Genomic DNA, 18,572 nt, shown 5'->3' with positions numbered 1-18,572 from the left:
GTGCTTGGCAATTTTTTCTATAGAAGTGGTTGGCCATTGCCTTCTTCTGGGCAGTGTCTTTACAAGACAGCCATTATCAGTGCTCTTCAGAGATTGTCTGCCTAGTGTCAGTGGTCGCATAACCTGGACTTGTGATATGCACCAGCTGCTTGTATGACCTGCTCCCATGGCTTCTCGTGACCCTGACTGGGGGCGGGGGGAGTGCTAAGCAGGTGCTACACCTTGCCCAATGGTGACCTGCAGGCCAGCGGAGGGAAGCAGCACCTTACGCCAACCAGCTCCTTTGGAGGAGATGCTTCTCCATCCTGCCACCCAATTCAAATGATTAAACTTCTGATCAAAGTTTGTAAGATTCTGAGAGGTGTAGACAGAGTAGGCAGCTAGTATCTTTGTCGTCAGGGTCAAAATCTGTAATACTAGAGGACATGCATTTAAGGCAAGAGGGGGAGAGTTCAAAGGAGATTGCACACAGAGAGTGGTGCCAGGAATGGTGGTGGATTGAGACTCCAATTCTACATTAGTTATTTTGTCGGGTGGCAGGTGGAGATACATCTCTACCAAAGGAGGGATAAGGCACACCTTCCCTCCACTAGCCTGCAGGTCACCCTTAGGTAAGGTATAGCACCTGCTTAGCCCCCTGATCAGTGTCCCGTGAAGCCATGGAAGCAGGTAGTGGATGGTCATCTGAGTAGCTGGTGCATGTCACAAGCCCTGGTTATGTGACCACTGACACCAGGCAGACGATCTCTGTAAAGTATCGATAATGACTGGGGGTTACCCATCTTGTAAAGACACTGTCCAGAAGCAGGCAATGGGAAACCACTTCTGTAGAAAAATTTGCCAAGACCAATCGTCCATGTCAATATGACACAGGAGATAATGATGGCGGTGATGACTTATGGAAGTTGGAAAGACATAACGATGGGCCAAGTCTTCAAAGCGCAGAACACAGCTGATGGAAAGTGTACATTAAGTTCTTCCTCTGTAGAGTCTGGCTGACTTGCTGTGCCTTATTTTAGGTTGCCCTCGCAGGTACAAACAGCAGAATCATTGGGCCGTACAGCACAGAAACAGGCCCTTCGGCCCACTCTGTCTGCACTGTCTCTTGAACGCCCACTTGTGAGGCCCTCCATTGGTTGCGGTTGTCTTTGCTGTTTACGTAAAGTACAAAGCGGTATGCAAACCAGGACGGTACGAATTAGAGAGCAAGCTGTTGACCATGCAGCAGCCTCACCCTCTCCACGCATCTGATGAATCCAAAGGAACGGCAGAGACCGATTCAATTTGACACCTGTGGATTCACAGGTGCTGCCAGCCAGCCTTGAACTCAGCCTTTGGGATTTTCTCGGGGTTTAGTCGCAAAACAGTGGAGTGCTCAGATCAGGGATTTCCCTCTCCTAAATGAGATGCCAGCCACAGCTGACGAGACCCATCTGCTTGAAGTGTCTACTTATATTAATTCTGAATTTATTCTCCGCATATTCCCGTCAACCTTCCCCAGATTTTACCCCTCATCTACACACTAAAGGCAATGTCCGAGTGGCCGATTAATCTCGCAACTTGCGTGTGCTTGGTATGCGTGAGGAAACTGGGATACTTGGGTCAAACCCTTGTGGTCACAGGGAGAACGTGCAAACCCCACATAGACAGCAGCAGTGGCCAGCATTGTATCTAGGTTTACAGGCAGCAGCTATAATAATTGTGATACTTGGTCTTTGTTGGTAACTTCTGACACTACACTCAGTGGCCACTTTATTAGGCACCCAATGAAGTCACCACTGAGTGTATGTTCATGGTCTTCTGCTGCTGTAGCCCCTCCACTTCAAGGCTCGATGTGTTGTGCTTTCAGAGATGCTCTTCTGCACACCACTGTTATAACACGTGGTTACTTGAGTTACTGTCACCCGTCAGCTTAAGCCAGTTTGGCCATTCTCCTCTGACCACTCTCACTAACAAGGCATTTTTACCCACAGAACTACTGCTCGCAAGGTGTTTTCAGTTTCTTCTCTGTAAACCTTAAAGATTGTTGTGTGTGAAAATCCTCGGGGATTAGCGGTTCCTGAGATACTCAAAACCAATGATCTTTCCATGGTCAAAGCACTTAGATCACATTTCTTCCCCATTGTGATGTTTGGTCTGAACAACAACTGAACCTCTTGACCATGTCTGCATGCTTTTATGCATTGAGTCACTGCCACATGACTGGCTGATTAAATATTTGCATTAACGCGTACATGTACAGGTATACCTAATAAAGTGGCCTCTGTGTGTAGTTAGCTGCAATTGCTATGTTTTTATAGCCTACAATGAGAGGTGGGAAAATGTTGTTCAAAGGTTCAATTAATGTCAGAGAAATGTATACAATATACATCCTGAAATGCCTTTTTCATGACAAAAGCAGAGAATACTCAAAGAAATTGTACAACGTTCTGTTTGTCACTGTTGCACCTTCTTAAATATGAAAGGATTGAAAGTCCTGGAAGAGGAATACCATTTAGAGATATTTAATATCAGTTGTTATAATTAGCAGCAGTAATTCCTAGCCTAAAATTAAAAAAAACTGCAATGACGTGAAACTTAAGATAAACCAAAAGATTCTGGAAAAGCTCATCTGGTCAGGCAGCCTCTGCAGAGAGAGAAACAGAGCTACCCTTTCAGGAATCTAAGGTCTTAGGTCTAGCCTTCATTTAAACAAACAAGAAAAAAGATTTTCTTGGATTGAGATAAAATATTACGCGTTTACTTTAAAAAAACATACAGAAGTTTATTCACTCACAAAAATATGTACAATGATTGGGGTTCATAAATCTATTAACAATTTCAAACTAAAATATGAAAGCTATTATCTGCAAAACATTCAAGCTCGTGTGGGGCCCACTGTTCTCGGAAATCCCTCATCGTGCCTGTAAAGATGACATGCTCCTTTTCCAAGGACGCCCAGGCGCAGACGTAACCCCGGGGGAGAGCTTGGACAGAGCCCTCAACTGGACCTGTGAATAGGCCCAGTCTGGGTCAGGCCCAGGAACAAGCCTAGCAGGAGGTCCCCCCAGGTGCCCCAACCCCCCTGTACTGGGTGACCGTGGATCAGGAGTGTGGGGCTGAAGTGGAACCAGAAGTTGTTGAAACCAATTCAAAGTTCAAAGCAAATTTACTATCAAAACACATATGTGTCACCATTTACTACCCTGAGATCCATTTTCTTGCGGGCATTCATAGTAAATACAAGAAACACAATAGAATCAATTAAAAACTACACAGAAAGACAAACGACCAATGTGCAAAAATGGGAATATAAAAACATAATAAATAAGTAATAAATAATACTGAGACCATGAGTTGTAGAGTCCTTGAAAGTGAGTCCACAGGTTGTGGAATCAGTTGAGTGTTGAGGTTGGACTGATTGGGCTGAAAGGCCTGTGTTCATGCTGCATAGCTCTGTGGTAAGAATCTGCCTTACTGGGGAGATGAAATCCATGTTATGTGGTTCTGATTGTTTATTTGTGTGTTTGTGTGTGTGTGCATATCCCCTTTTTTGGAGTTGTGAATATCACTGAGAAAGCCAACACTCATTGCCCAATCCTAATACTTGTGGAATGGATTCTCAGCCATATAGACTCACCCGCATTACATAAGGTCTGAAGTCACATAAAGTTCAGACCACTTAAGGGTGGGAGGCTTCTTTTGAAGAGCTGAGTAACTAATTTGGGCTTTTTGCAACAAGCCAGTAGTTTAGTGATCATCATTACTAAGGCTTGTTATTCTTTTTTGCAATCTTGAGTATTCGCTAAATTTAAAATTCACAGCTGCCATAATGGAATTTGAACTCAAATCCCTGGACCATTAGGCAATGCCTCTAGACCACAAATCCAGTTACTTAGCTACTGCACGATTAGCAAACCCTGTGTGCAAGGGTGGTGCTTACACACTGAAAGCCTCAGTAAGTATTGCCAATGGGTAAAATGGTAAGGAACTTCCTTCAAACTATCAGAAGCCTAAGTATATAAATAATATATAATTTTCTGAATGGTGTTGAAAGTTTTCACGATGCCAAGTTATTCTTTACAAATTCTGCTTTTCTTAAATGCTTTAACACTTTTTGCAATACCATATCTTCATGACCTTGCATGAGATTGAAGAAGGTTCAAAGCGGGTTTACGAAAATGATTCTGGGACTGAAAGGCTTGTCATATGAGAAGCATTTGATGGCTCTGGGCCTCTACTCACTAGAATTCAGAGGAATGAGGGGAGACGTCATTGAAACCTGCTGAATGTTGAAAGGTCTTGACAGAGCGGATGTGGGGAGAAAGTTTCCTATGGTGGGGGAGTCTTAGACCAGAAGACACAGCCTCAGAATAGAAGGAAATCCTCCCAGAAAAGAGATGAGGAGGAATTTCTTCAGACAGAGAGTGGTGAATCAGTGGAATTCATTGCCACAGGCAGCTGTGAAGGTCAAGTCAATAGGTTTCTATTTAAGCAGAGGCTGATAAATTCTTGATTAGTCAGGGCATGAAGGGATACAGGGAGAAGGCAGGAGATTGGGGCTGAGAGAGAAAATGGATCAGTCATGATGAGATGGCAGAGCAGACTTGATGGGCCAAATGGCCCAATTTGGCTCCTATGTTTTATGGTCTTATTGTCTAAATTATATTAGTAAAATCACCCGCACTCATTGCTAGACCATCTCTACATCCATTAACACCTTCCTACATTTTTATCACCTAAACTCCTGCATTTTTCATTGTTTTCCCCCCAATCAACAATTCTTCCTTCCTTCCTTTACTGCCCCACACCCTCCACGTTCATGAAATTCCCTTCAGTCTGTCCGAGACATGCTCCCCTGCTGACCATCCAGAGGAAGAGAAGCATTGTCCCAGCAATATATCCATCAATGCTACTAACTGTAACTGCTATCACACTTACAACTGCATGGCTAAGCAAGTCTCTAATGCCACAGTCAAGTTTGCTGTCGACACCTCCTTAACCATCAGGGTCTTGAACCGAAGGGGATAACTTCACTCAACTTCATTTGCCCCATCACTGAAATGTTCCCACAACTTATATTCTCACTTTCAAGGACTCTTCATCTCATGTTCTTGTTATTTATTGCTTATTTATTCATCATTATTATTTCTTTCATTCTGTATTTTGCACTCTGGTAGGATGCCCAAGTTGATGTGGTCTTCCATTGATTCCAATATGGTTATTATTCTATTATAAATTTATTGAGTATGGCCATAAGAAAATTAATCTCAGGGTGACATATATGTACTTTGATAATAAATTTACTTTGTACTCTCCTACTACACTAATGCAGTGTAACTGCTTATTTTATACTTCTGAGCAGTAGCCGTGTGATCATTCGAGCCACAGATGATGTCCTCCAAAGGGGTTGTCCATCACTGGATCCTCAGATGGCTGTAATGGCTGATATGGGATCCACATATTCTGTTATGGTAGATTCCTTTAATGGAGAATGCTTGTGCATAATTTTGTTTAATGTGATGACCACCACATGGTCCTTGCCAGAGTGGGATCGTGGTCCAGTGACATGGAATACAAGACAACTGGGGATTCTTCACTGCTGCAACCTTCCTGCACCTTCACTGCCATTGTGACATGTCATCATCTCCTGCCAGCTCCATCGTTTTGGTTTTTGTTGGATCGTTCTTCATCTGGAACTTCCCCCTTGACCTTACTGCCATGGGTGACACTACAAGGCCCTAAGCGCCAGATGACTAACTCCAGATGGTATCACTTTCAGGACCTCAGGAACTCACAAGTCTCTCCACCATGAGAAGGTGACGACCCTCAGAGGAGATTACTTCAGAGTACTCCCAGATCTCTCCGTTCCACAACACTTCCAGGATGTTGCATTGACTGTGTAAGTCATATTCTGGTTCAACATTTTGAACTTTGCTGAGGTAAATTCCATCTAATTTAACAACTTCCAAACTAGACATACAACCCTGTACCCCACCTATGAATGGGTATATACAACGTGCTCTGCACTTAAAGATCAATCTTCTCAAAGTGGGGGAGACAGTCTTTGCCAAAGATTATTGCAAGGAGCAACGTGATTCTCCAACCAGAAACCAGAAAGGAGTCTGATTAGTTTCATTTTGTAGATAAATTAACATTTTCAGTTGACAGTCAAATCTTTACACTCAGTGACCACTTTATTAGGCGCACCTGTACACCTACTCATTAATCCAAACGTATCTTCAGCCAGTCAAGTGGCAGCAACTCAATGCATAAAAGCATGCAGACATGGTCAAGAGGTTCTGTTGTTTTTGTTCAGATCAAAGATCAGAATGGGGAAGAAATGTGATTTATGTGACAATGACCGTGGAATGATTGTTGGTTTGAATGATTGGTGGAGGAGCCGGTAGTGCTGAGGAAACGGAGAGTCTGCAGAAAGACTTGGATAGATTGGAAGAATGGGCAGAGAAGTGGCAAATGAAGTACAATGTTGGAAAGTGTATGGTTATGCACTTTGGCAGAAAAAATAAACGGGCAGACTATTATTTAAATGGGGAAAGAATTCAAAGTTCTGAGATGCAACGGGACTTGGGAGTCCTTGTACAGGATACCCTTAAAGTTAACCTTCAGGTTGAGTCAGTAGTGAAGAAGGCGAATGCAATGTTGGCATTCATTTCTAGAGGAATAGAGTATAGGAGCAGGGATGTGATGTTGAGGCTCTATAAGGCACTGGTGAGACCTCACTTGGAGTACTGTGGGCAGTTTTGGTCTCCTTATTTAAGAAAGGATGTGCTGCTGTTGCAGAGGGTACAGAGAAGATTCACTAGAATGATTCTGGGGTTGAGAGGGTTAACATATGAGGAACGTTTGTCCGCTCTTGGACTGCATTCCTTGGCGTTTAGAAGAATGAGGGGCAACCTCATAGAAACATTTTGAATATTGAAAGGCATGGACAGAGTGGATGTGGCAAAGTTGTTTCCCATGATGGGGGAGTCTAGTACGAGAGGGCATGACTTAAGGATTGAAGGGCGTCCATTCAGAACAGAAATTCGAAGAAATTTTTTTAGTCAGAGGGTGGTGAATCTATGGAATTTGTTGCCACGGGCAGCAGTGGAGGCCAAGTCATTGGGTGTATTTAAGGCAGAGATTGATAGGTATCTGAGTAGCCAGGGCATCAAAGGTTATGGTGAGAAGGCGGGGGAGTGGGACTAAATAGGAGAGAATGGATCAACTCATGATAAAATGGCACAGCAGACTCGATGGGCTGAACGGCCTACTTCTGCTCCTTGGTCTTATGGTCTTATGGTCTTATGGTTTCAGAATCTCGGAAACTGCTGATCTCCTGAGATCTTCATGTGCAATAGTCTCGAGAGTTTTCAGAGAATCAGAATGAGAATCAGGTTTAATATCATTGGTATACATCGTGATATTTGTTAACCTTGCATCATCAATACAATGCAAGATATGATACATAAAGAAAAAAACGTAAATTACATAAACTAGGAAATAAAAAAAGTAGTGAGGTAATGTTTATGGGCTCCATATCCATTCAGAAATCGGATAGCCGAGGGGAAGAAGCTGTTCCTGAATCGCTGAGCGTGTGTCTTCAGGCTTCTGTACCTCCTCCTGATGGTAACAATGAGACGGCGTGTCCTGAGTGCTGGTGTGCTTGATGATAGACACTGCCCTCTTGAAGTACCACTCCTTGAAGATGCTCTGGATATCACGGAGGCCAGTTCCCCTGATGGAGCTGACTAAGTTCACAACTCTCTGCAACTTACTTTGATCCTGTGTAGTCGTCCCCCCCATACCAGACAGTGATGCACTCAGTTAGAATGCTCTCCATGGTACATCTGTAGAAATTTGCAAGAGTTTTTGCAGATATACCAAATCTAATGAAGTATAGATACTGTTTTGCCTTCTTTATAGCTGTACCAATATGCTGGGTCCAGGTTAGGTCCTTGGAAATTGCTCACTCCCTCCACTTCTGACCCTCTTTGAGGATCGGGTTCTGTTCTCCTGTCTTACCCTTTCTAAAGTCCACAATCAGTTCTTTGGTCTAACTGACATTAAGTGCAAGATTATTGCTGCGACACTGTTCAACAAGCTGGTATATCTTGCTCCTGTATGCCCTCTCAAACTGTCCAAAATGGTCTGAAAAACATCCAGCGAGCAGCATTTCTGTGGGTGAAAACATCTTGTGAATGAGAGAGGTCAGTGGAGAATGGCCAGACTAATTCAAGCTGACAGGAAGTCAACAGTAGCTCAAATAACATGTGTTCCAACAGTGGTATGCAGAAGAGCATCTCTGAATTCTTAACACGTCAAACCTTGAACTGCAGCAGAAGACCATGAACAAACACTCAGTGGACACTTTAGAAGCTACAGGAGGTACTTATAGTGGCCACTGGGTGTCTACTCAGAACTGTAGCCAATAATCTGTCCTCCTGACAGTTACACTCTTAATGCAGAGATCTCCATAAAATCACTTTTACTTCTAAAGACAATGCCCCAGGTAGTAGAGGCTCTGGCATCTCCTCGACACCTTTGCTGCACCAAGTTAAAGTTGAAAGAGAATTATCATTCAACCATAGATGAATTGAGGTCCTCTGTTGGTCAGGATCGACCACGGATGTTGCTTCCTAGCTACATGATACACAAGCCAGGGCAGTACAATGTGGAGAGCAAGCTGTTGCCCCTGTAGCAAGCTCCCCCTGTCCACGCAGCTGATGAATCCAAGGAACGGCAGAGACCGATACAGTTTGGTACCAGCGGTATTGCAGGAGTTGCCGGTCAGCATTGGATTCAACGTAGCACTGGCTTAGGGGCTCCAGCTTCGTATTTTTCTGTGGGGTTCACTCCCATAGCCTTCCCCATGAGTGGGTGTAGCCACAAGGCAGTGGAGGTTTGAGATCAGAGTTTTCCTTCTCCTAGATGAGCTGCCAACTACGGCTGACGAGCCTCATCTGCCCGGAGCGACTGGTTTTAAGGCACCAGTGACCTGCCTTTGCCCTTTCTCCTGTCAGTAGAAACTGTTCCTCCAGGCTCAGTAACTAAGCCTCACGTGAAGGCCGGGAGCTGGTCTTGGTTGCCAGAGGCTATATGTGACGCACACCAGTGGGAGCATTTCATAGGGAGTGGGAGCTTATCCCCACTACCTCTCCCAGCTATGCCAACCTTAAGGAACCCATACATGAAGATAGCCAAACAAAACAGTCTTCCCCCAAGGAAAAGGTGCAAAACACATTACGAACAACACGCAACATACAGCACATAACACCAAGGACCGATAGCACATACGGTTACAAAAGCAGAACAACATGCAGTCACAAGGAAAAAATAATAATATAGCCCAAGTCCCTGAGTGGCATGGTCTGCACATTGATGTCAAGTTGTCCTGGTCCAGTTTGTTCTTTCACCAAGTGAACACTGGAGGGCAGCACTGTTGGGAGGGGCCAGCCACCAACCCGGATGAATTCAAGCGTGCCCCCATAGGCCTCTGCCCTCTCTCACACCGCCTCGGCGTCTCCTCCCCTGGACAGTTGCAACAGGTGACTCTGCAATCCAAGAGCCTAGTCCTGAAGTGACACAGCTCCCGGTAGTCAGTCTTGCCGATGACCCACTAAACTGGACTTGCAGTACATTACATTACCAATGTCTAACAGGGTGTTGCGATCACAGTAAAAATGCCCAAGACAATCACTTGCGGACATCCTCTTGGCCAGGCGACAACACAACAACGGTACACAAGTCCAGGTCCGTTGCTTTTGAGCAATTCGCTGTTGGAGTAGATCTCCAGTAGTGAAGTTCTTGATAACCAGTAGTGCCTTATGATTGTAAAAAAGACATAAAGAATGAATATTTTCACGTTTGATTAGACCCGGTGTGCCAAGTGCGTTCTTGCGCGCCGCCATCTTACCGGATGCCATTGGTTAGGATAATTGTTACTGGATTCTACATACTCAATGGGCCACACGGCCTAATTCTGCTCCTATGTCTTGTGGCCCGATGGTCTAAATGAGGAATTGCAAATGTGCTGCTCATGGGAACCTATCTCATTGAAACACATCCTGAGGCTTTCTAAACTTGACTGGGACCTGAACTGAAAGGAATCACAGCGGACTCTCATATGGTCCAGAGAGGGCAAGCTGCACTGTCAGAGGAGCACATGCATCACATTACATCAAGTAACACCAAGGCACTGTTCGTTCTGCTTGGTGGATGTTAAGGATGCCACTGTTCTGAAGAGCAGTTATTTTCAGCATCCTGGTCAATGTCTCTGCCTACAGAATCATTGTTACATCACTGCTTGTCAACATAATGTAATCATTGTTACATCATTATGTTATAATAATGCAATCATTATTACATCATTGCTTATAAAATTTTCAGAGCATTAATTTGCTGCTGTGTTTCCTGCATTAATAAAAGTTCTTCCAGGTCAACGCCTTTGACCACAAGGCACGAAATGTCCTTCAAGCGCCGCAGGAGAAGGACGAGATGGACTCAGTGGGGGTGGTTCCTTCAGCAGACCATCCAGTTCATCTGGCAAGAAGCCTCATCGCAAGACCTCACCAACAGGCACAAAGACCTCTCCTGCCTGGCGGTGAGAGGGGCCCTCCCAGCCAGATCCCTCTTGTACGCCCGGAGCATCGTCTCCATACACCGCTGCCCACGGGAGGACTGTAATGAGGTGGAGTCAGTGACTCACCTCTTTGCACGTTGTGGGTTCGTGATGAAGGTGTGGAAGATGATGGAAGGGACGGTGCCAAGATTCATGCCCAGCAGCTGCGTAACCGAGGACTCCCTGATCTACGGGCTGTTCCTGGGGACGCACACAGAGACAAACATCCGATATTGCTGGCAGATCATCAATTCAGTGCAGGACACTCTTTGGTCTGCCCAAAACTTGGTGGTCTACCAGCACATGGAGATGTCCGTGGCTGAGTGCTACCAGCTGGCACATTCTCACCTGCAGGAATACGTGCTGAGGGATGCACTCAAACTTGGTGGGCCGCGAAGGCCCGGTGGGGAAAGACCACAGATTAAGGTTCGTCACCCGCGGGAGTGGGAGGGGTCGGGTGGGAAGGAGAATACCCCTCATCAGCAGTGTGGATAGATGAATCAACTTGGTGCCCCAGGAGTGGCTGGAAATGTATAGACCATGAAAGAACTTTGGTAAAGGAATTAGAATCAACACCTGGTTTTTTATTGTTAATATTTTTTATTGTAAACAAGTCTTAATTTTTGACTAAGGTTTAAGAGTCAATGAACGATTTATTGTAAACATCTTTAATTTGAACATGGACTTGAGACTCAATGCATAATTTATTGTAAATAACTTTATTGAATAAGGACTCAAGGTCAACGAATGTTTTTTTTTGTGTAAGTAACTTTATTTTGTAATATTCCTGAATAAAGTATATTTTTTCGGGAAAAAAGTAACATTGAGCAGGCATCTGCAAGGACCTCATAGAATCATTCAAAGCAGCTCCTCAATCCCACAATGCCCACGCTGCCTGTTGTACCCTTTTTCATCATCATCATCATCACCATCGTTACGTGCGGTGTTGTATGATGTGGGTGATCATGGTCTTTCGATGACAATGATTGTTCTTCGCAAATTTTTTCACCGAAATGGTTTGCCATTGTTTTCTTCTGGGCAGTGACTTTACAAGCTAGGTGACCCCACCATTATCAACACACTTCAGAGGTTGTCTGTCTGGCGTCAGTGATGGCATAACCAGGACTTGTGATATGCACCGGCTGCTCGTACGACCATTCACCACCTGCTCCCATGGTTTCACATGACCCTGATCGGGGGGCTAAGCAGGTGCTACACCTTGCCCAAGGGTCACCTGCAGGCTTGGTAGAGACACATCTCCACCCCGCCACCCTGTACCCGCTTTCACAAATCCCTTTTACCTGTGTTAGCTCCATAGCTGTCTCTGTGTTGGTGATTCACCAACCATTTATACGCTCTGCACACGATGTGGAAGTCTCTGCCTCCTCCACCTTATCTGGCAGCACATTCAAGACTTTGACTGAAGCTCTCCTTTAACCAACCCCTCCAGAAAGATGTTTCCTGTAAGATGGCAGCATGCTCATAACCAGCAGTCTCTGTGAGTCCAGCCAGAGGTGTAATTGTTCGTCCTTTACATCTTTTTCACAATTACTCGGCACTGTTGGTTATCAAACTCGGCAGTTCTACCCCACTAGCGAGTAGCTGGACTTGTTGCATTTCATGTTTCAGCCTGGAACTTGATGTGCAATCGAACCGATGGTGAGGGTGATTGCCTTGGACATTTTTGACGTGACAGCAAGGCCCTGCTGTACATTGGCAATGCAGAATACTTGCAATTCCGATGCTCTGGTACACTGGAGTAGCTGATGACGGGGGAGCTGCGTTGCCTTGGCTGTGGTGCGGACCAGACCCCTCATTGTTGTGGCTGCCAAGGACAGAGACGCTGGAGCCGGCTGTGTGCTGCTGGATTCCATGCTGGCTCCTCCTGTCCGCACTGCCCTCCAGTGCTCGATCAGTGGCAGACAGGCCGGATTGCATTCATCTGTGACTGCACAATATGAGGAATTGCTGTGGCCTGCCCTTGCGGAAACATGGCTTCAGGACACCATCAATGCACCAGCAACCTACTGGCCATGACACTCAGGGACTTGGGCAATATTTTTTAACATTATTATTTTTTGTAACTGTATGTTTTTCTGCTGTCATATATACTACACGTGCTCTGTGCTGTGTGTGACTTTTGGTTCTGTGTTTCGCACATTAACCCCAGAGAAATGTTGTTTTGTTTGGCTGTATTCATATTTATGGTTGAATGGCAATTAAACTTGAAGGTGAACTTGAACTCACCATAAACCTTTGTCTTTGACTCTGCCACCATAGGAAAATGATTCTCGCTAACTATCCTCCTCATGATTTTCCATCTCTCTATCAGGTCACCCCGCTCCAGGGTAAATAAACCGAGCCTATCCACTCCAAACAGCATCCTGGTGAATCTCCTCTGCAATCTCCCCAGAGCAATCACATCCTTCCTTGGTTATCTCCTTCCTCAGAGATGGCCTAGACCTGCTCCAGTTTGCCTACCACCACAACAGGTGATGAGATTTCCTGGTCTCTTAACTCCGATCGGGACCACTTAGTTCACAGGAACTCATACGTCAGGCTGCTGTTCATTGACCACAGCTCAGCATTCAAATCATCCCATCCAAATTCATCACCAAGCTTCATGATATGAGGCCTCCTTTCCTCCTTCTGCATCTGGATACTCAACTTTCTTATTGACAGACCTCAGTCACTGAGGACATAGAAACATAGAAAACCTACAGCACAATACAGGCCCTTCGGCCCACAAAGCTGTGCCGAACATGTCCTTACCTTAGAAATTACCTAGGGTTACCCATAGCCCTCTATTTTTCTGAGCTCCATAAACATATCCAGGAGTCTCTTAAAAGACCCTATTGTATCCACCTCCACCATTGTCGCCGGCAGCCCATTCCATGCACTCAACACTCTCTGCATAAAAAACTTACCCCTGACGTCTCCTCTGTACCTACTTTCAAGCACCTTAAAACTGTGCCCTCTTGTGCTAGCAATCCCAGCCCTGGGAAAAAGCCTCTGACTATCCACACGATCAGTGCCTCTCATCATCTTATACACCTCTATCAGGTCACCTCTCATCCTCTGTCGCTCCAAGGAAAAAAGGCCGAGTTCACTCAACCTATTCTCATAAGGCATGCTCCCCAATCCAGGCAACATCCTTGTAAGTCTCCTCTGCACCCTTTCTATGGTTTCCATATCCTTCCTGTAGTGAGACGATCAGGACTGAGCACAGTACTCCAAGTGGGGTCTGACCAGGGTCCTATATAGCTGCAACTTTACCTCTCGGCTCCTAAACTCAGTCCCACAATTGATGAAGGCCAATGCACTGTACGCTTTCTTAACCACAGAGTCAACCTTCTGAAGCTTGGTAACAGCATCTCCTCCTCAGAACTACATGCTTCACCCCCCTGCTCTTCTTTCTGAGACATACGCTAGCATGGCTAAGCATAGCTGCAATGGCATCTTCAGACTCACCGATAATGCTGCTGTTGTTGGGTGATTTGCAGGAGGCGATCAGTCTGCTGTCTGGAACAGGATAAGACACCTGGTTGAGTGGTGCCGCAACAAATACCTCTTGCTCATTATCAGCAAAACTAAGGAGCTGAGTGTGGACATCAGGAAAGGGGGAAGAGGCCAAACATGCTCCAATTTTCATTGGGAATCCATAGTGGAGAGTGCCAGCAGCCTTAAACTTCCTGGGCGTTAACATGTCGGATGACCTGTACTGGTCTCAGTACAAAGAAAGCGCAGCAGTACTTTATTAGGAGGCTAAGGAGGTTCAGCTTCCCATTGTATTCTCTAAAAACATCTATGGATGTCATATTGAAAGCATCGTGATTGGCTGCATCATGGTCTGGTACAGCTATTCAATTGATTAGTAGAACACATAGAACACAAAAGAGTACAGCACACCACAGCTCCTTCAAACCACAATGCTGTGCCAAATCCGGAGGGGAAGGCCCCGAGTCCTCGGCTTTGCTTGTTGCTCGGTGGCCGGGGCGGGGTCAAAGCGCTCGGCAGAGGACGGCGCTCAGTGCTCGGTGTCGGAGGGGCTGGTCGGAGGCTCGAAGTTTTCGGACGGACTCAGAGTCGGCTGCGGTCAGGTGCTTCCAATGGTGCTGCATCGGCAAGTTTGCAGCGCTTGGAGGTTCATGGCAGGGAGAGTTTCTCCCTTCTACCGTCTGTGTGAGATGATGGGGCTATCGGAAATTTGAGACTTTTTTTTACCATGCCCATGGTCTGCTCTTTATCAAATTACGGTATTGCTTTGCGCTTTTGTAACTATATGTTATAATTATGTGGTTTTGTCAGTTTTAGTCTTGGTTTGTCTTGTGTTTCTGTGATATCTTTCTGGAGGAACATTGTATCATTTTTTAATGCATGTATTTCTAAATGACAATAAACGAGGACTGAGTGTCCTCATAATTTAATCTAATCTAATCTAATCCTTATCCAGCTCTAAGATCAATCTAACTTTTCCTTTCTACATAGCCCTCCATCTTTCTTTCATCCACATGCCTACTATCTAAGAAATTCCTAAATACCCCTAATCTACCACCATCCCTGGCACCCGCCACTCTGTGTAAAAATCCTTGCCTTGACATCTTCCTATAAGTTCCTCCAATCATCTTAAAATTATGCTCCCTCGTACTACCTATTTTCATCATGGGAAAAAGTCTCTGACTGTCCACTCTATCTATGCCTCTTATCATCTTATACACCTCTATCAAGTCACCTCTCATCCTCCTTCACTCCAAAGAGAAAAGCCCTTGCTTGCTATTTCATCCAGGCAGTATCCTGGCAATTCTTCTCTGTAAAGTTTTCACATCCTTCCTATATACAATACTCCAAGAATTTCTTGACTCTTAAACTCGGTGCCTTGGCGAATAAAGACAAGCATGTCATACGCACTAAATGGATGCGGATTAAGTTTTCGAAGATCAGGGACCTGAGGGCTCTGGAGATCTGTTATAGAAGGGGAGATGAGGCCTGGTGTATATTAGCCTTGATCATACTGAATGGCTGGAGCATGCCTGAGGCCTACTCCTGTTCCTGTTTCTTTGCACCATGCTCAGGTTGGACTCAGAGTGTGTGGAGTCTCCATAGCAACGGGGAGAGGGAACAAGTTGAGGAGTCCATGGCTTCGATCCCCTAGGAAAGTGCACAGGATGTTTGCCACACTGGTAAGGATTGTTCAACGGAGCACCTAGCCCTTATGTGGGGGACAAATAGGAATGGATGAAGCAGAGAGCTTGAAATGGCTGCCCAGGGCTTATGAGAATTGAATAACCCTTGCCTGACTGACACTGTGACAGTCAGCATCTATCTGAAGATAGGATCCTTAAAAACACAGCAGTAAGCACTTAATCCTGAAAACACGGCAGCCAGCACTCAGTCCCGCCTGGCTTTCTGTCTCCGAGTCTTGTTCCCTCCTCCGGGCCCAGGAGGGAAGCAGCATACACTGGCATTTATCAATTACTCCATTACCTGGTGTGTCTGCCAGCTGCAGCTATTTGGAGTGTACGCTGAGCTAGCTCTCTGCCAACTGGTCATATGGCCACACTAGAGGGGACCTATGCTTGGTGGGCACCCCCGAACTCTAAATGGGCAGAAGAAGGCGAGAGCGAGAGCGCGAGAGAGTGAGAGCAAGAGAGAGTGACAGAGAGAACACTCTTTCAAAGCCCACATGGGCAGAAAAATTATTCAGGGGATTAAAAGAAAGAAATATAAGGAAATATGAGCAGGGGTAGGCCACTCAGCCCCTCAAACTTGGCCTGGCATTTAGTATGCTCCTCTGTGCCAGTTTTCCACAGCCCTCAAATTCCTCCATCTTACAAAAAGCCGGCTACTTTTTTCAGCTTATCGCCATGATTTAACCTCCAGGAGACAGAGAGGAAAAAGACAGCAAGAGGGAGAAAGAGAGAGATGGGAGGATATAAAAGGGTGTCAGGGTGGAGGGGGGAGGGGGAAGAAACACAATACAAGAAAGTAATAAATCAGTGACCCACAGGAGTTGGAGTGGAGGGTGAGCAATGGGGGAGAGAAAGAAAGATGTACTGTAGCTGTAGATATATACTCAGTGGCCATATTATTAAATGCACCTGTACGCCAACTCGTTAATGCAAATATCTAATCAGCCAATCATGTGGCGGCAACTTGATGCATAAAAGCACGCAGACATGGTCAAGAGGTTCAGTTGTTCAGACCAGACATCAGAATGGGGAAGAAATGTTCTCTAAGTGACCTTGACTGTGGAATGATTGTTGGTGCCATATGGGGTGGTTTGAGTATCTCAGAAACTACTGATCTCCTGGGATTTCACACACAGCCTCTAGAGCTCAATGGTTCAATATTTAATATCAGAGAATGTATACAGTATACAACCTAAAATTCTTACTCTTCACAGACATTCACGAAACAGCAAAACCCCAAAGAATGAATGACAGAAAGCCCCCCTCCCCCACCCATGCACAAGCAGCAGCACAAACATCAACCCTCCCCCCTCCCCTCCCCTCCCCTCACTTGTTCCAGCAAAAGCATCAACTCCCACCACCCACTAGGCAAGCAATAGCAAAGCCCCATCAAAATCTACTGTCCATCCCACCCATTTGACGTTGACCTATCCCTCAATGTCAGCAAGACAAAGAAATTGGTTGTTGACCTCAGAAGGAGTAGCGGACTGCACGAACCAATTTACATCGGTGGTGCGCAAGTGGAACAGGTCAAAAGCTTTAAGTTCCTGGAGGTTTATATCACAAATGACCTGACTTGGTCCAACCAAGCAGAGTTCACTGCCAAGAAGGCCCACCAGTGCCTTTACTTCCTGAGAAAACTAAAGAAATTTGACCTGCCCCTAAAACCTTCACTAATTTTTATAGATGCACCGTAGAAAGCATTCTTCTAGGGTGCATCACAACCTGGTATGGAAATTTTCCTATCCAAGACCGGAAGAAGCTGCAGAAGATCGTGAACATGGCGCAGCACATCACACAAACCAACCTTCCGACCTTGGACTCACTTTACACCACACGCTGTCGGAGCAGTGCTGCCAGGATAATCAAGGACACGACCCACCCAGCCAACACACTTTTCGTCCCTCTTCCCTCTGGGAGAAGGTTCAGGAGCTTGAAGACTCATACGGCCAGATTTGGGAACAGCTTCTTTCCAACTGTGATAAAACTGCTGAACGGATCCTGACCCGGATCTGGACCGTACCCTCCAAATATCCAGACCTGCCTCTCGGTTTTTTTGCACTACCTTACTTTCCATTTTTCAATTTTCTGTTTATGATTTATAATTTAAATTTTTAATATTTACTAATTTTTACTATTTTTAATCTTTTTAATATTTAATATTTGTAATCCAGGGAGCAGGAAGCGCAGAATCAAATATCGCTGTGATGATTGTACGTTCTAGTATCAATTGTTTGGCGACAATAAAGTATGAAGTATAAAGTATTTACAGAGAATGGTGCAAAAAACAATTTTAAAAAACATCTGGTGAGCTGCAGATCTGTGGGCAAAATTGCCATTTTAATGGAAGAGGTCAGAGGAGAATGGTCAGACTGGTTCAAGCTGACAGGTAGGCGACAGTAACTCAAATAACCACATGTTACAACAGTGGTGTGCAGAAGAGCATCTCTGAATGCACAACATATCAAACCTTGAAGTGGACGGGCTACAGCAGCAGAAGACCATGAACGTACACTCAGTGCTCACTTTATTAAGGAGAGGAGGTAAATAATAACGTGGCCACTGAGTATTGATGTAGTATCCCCTGGTGGGGGCTACTGAATCCTCCACATTTCGGTCAGGGGTCAGGGGTCAGGTTACTAATGGTAACATAGCAACATATCAAGCTCGTTGTATGTGCAATCTGCTTGAAACACAGTACAAGGAATCAGCTCACTGTGTTGGGGTGAAAGTTCCTGAGGTGAATTGATTTGAGCTCAGTGAAAGCTTTTTCCATGAAG

Source organism: Mobula birostris, chromosome 8 (assembly GCF_030028105.1).
Source record: "Mobula birostris isolate sMobBir1 chromosome 8, sMobBir1.hap1, whole genome shotgun sequence".
Lineage (NCBI taxonomy): Eukaryota > Metazoa > Chordata > Chondrichthyes > Myliobatiformes > Myliobatidae > Mobula > Mobula birostris.
The sequence above is the reverse complement of the archived record's forward strand: the minus strand, read 5'-3'. Positions refer to the sequence as shown.